Consider the following 2,140-nt stretch of genomic DNA (forward strand, 5'->3'; position numbering starts at 1 on the left):
CACTTCAGAGAAATTGGCAGGGGGAGCAAAAATGTGGACATGGATTGAAGAGTGGACATAGATAGAGTGGAGAGAGGGAAATGTTTGAAAACTGAATTGAAAATGGATTCAGGGGCTCGGAGTCTTGAAGATGGCCTTAGGGAATTTATGTAAGTTAACCAGATTTTTAGAGTAAATTACCGGAAACTTCATTTCGTGCACATGCAATCCCTGAATGGGACTATACCTAGCACAACTCATAGCAATATCACTTCGGTTGCCAGGCAAACCACTTGATTTTTTTCATTGTACATTGATACCCAGATTGAAATATTCAACATTGTAGATACATAAAAGCTTGTTTAATTTGTAATAGAAACATAAGAGAATGCTCCAACCAAGTGGCTCCAGAAAGAACAGTTAAGATTCCTCCATTTTATTCCATAAGTTGGAATAATTTAGGACAAATGAACTTAAAATATGATGTTACCAACAAAAAACTAAATCAGAGAACCCTTTAAATATGATTCACTATTCTCTTATATGCTCTGCTAGACTATAAATTAAGGTTTCGCTGGCATGATAGGAGTTGTGATAAGCTTCAAATTATCAGGAAATTGGAAAAGGGAGAATAAAAAATCTACAATATATATATATATATATTTATATATGAAAATGTCATGCTTCTTCCATCTACCTTGACTTCTACCTTTTTTACGATCCCTCTACCTCAAGGTATTGGGAATGAGAGGCAACAAGGAGAGTAGTGCCAACCCCATATCTATCATTAGAGTGCTCAAATACAATGTACTCTCCATAGAAGTTTTGAATTTAGTGTAGTGCTCATACAACCCTCCATCCAAAGCTATCATTGACTTCTGCTTCTCCCCATCCCTTACTGTGTCTCTTCCCATCTTCTTGAGCTCCACAATAACTTTTTTCATTTTCAGGGATGTATTAGATATCTAACAAAGAAAAAATTCATATATAAAACTTGAAATTCAAATTAAGAAAACTTTTAACATTTTGGATGAAGAGGCACCATCACATTGGTTGGACTTAAATTGAGTTGTAAAGTAGTGGTGTGAATATCATAATTCTATAAACACAAAGAATTAGGTCTGATGCCTTAAGACTACAAAATACACGTGGAAAATATCTCCATGTTTTATTAAAATGCCTTCCAAAACACCAAACTTAACACAAGAAACTCATCCATGGAAAAGGCCTAACACAGGAATTTGAATTACTTTGAATCATTTCAAATTTTCCTTTTCTAACCCAAAGAAATATCAAAAGGAGAAAAATCACAATTGATAAAAAAAAGCAATGATGATACCAACATACAAAAACTTCCATAGAATTTTATTGAAGAAATTGCACATTTAGTGGTGAATTTGTAATCCCACTTGGTCGTTTTAAGTTTTATAGAACTAACTCTCTCATTTTTCTTCATATTTAAGTTTGATAGTCTTTAGCACTTGTTTTTATTAACTCATTTGCTGAAGAATGTTATGAACTGTTATGGTATGGTCTGTATGGATGCTATAAAAATGTTTTCTATTTTCTTTTTGTTGAAGTTGGTATGGTCTATATGGATGTTTTGTTTTTATGAACTCATTTGCTGAAGAATGTTATGAACTGTTATGGTCTGTTATGAACTGTTTTGCATGTTCTGCTCATTCATAACAACTTTGGTTTGGTTCTGCATACTTTGGTTTGTTATGGACTGAAGTTGTTGAAGTTGGTGTGTTCATGGCTTAATGTTTAAAAATTTAAAACTTTTCAAGAATGGACACACTTGTTGATGATGACCCCTTCTTCATCACTCTCTTACAAAAGTGGAGGAAAGGGTTGTAATAGCACCCTAATACAACTTACTAATATTATGGTCCAAGCAGAACCTATTGATGGTGAAAAGAGTTCTCCTACAAAAAAAGTTCAAACAGGTGCATCTTTCAATATAAAAGAGGATAACTTCCTCATCTCAGATTGGCTCAATATTAACATTGATGCTATAAGGGATACTAATAAGAAATTCACTCAAATATGAGAAAGAATTTATAATTTTTATCATGAATATAAAAAATCAAATATAATAAACCGTTTTGTCAGCTTTTTGATGAATCGGTGGTTCTTGATTTAGAAATTCACAAATAAT

This window comes from Carya illinoinensis, chromosome 7, assembly GCF_018687715.1.
Source record: "Carya illinoinensis cultivar Pawnee chromosome 7, C.illinoinensisPawnee_v1, whole genome shotgun sequence".
Lineage (NCBI taxonomy): Eukaryota > Viridiplantae > Streptophyta > Magnoliopsida > Fagales > Juglandaceae > Carya > Carya illinoinensis.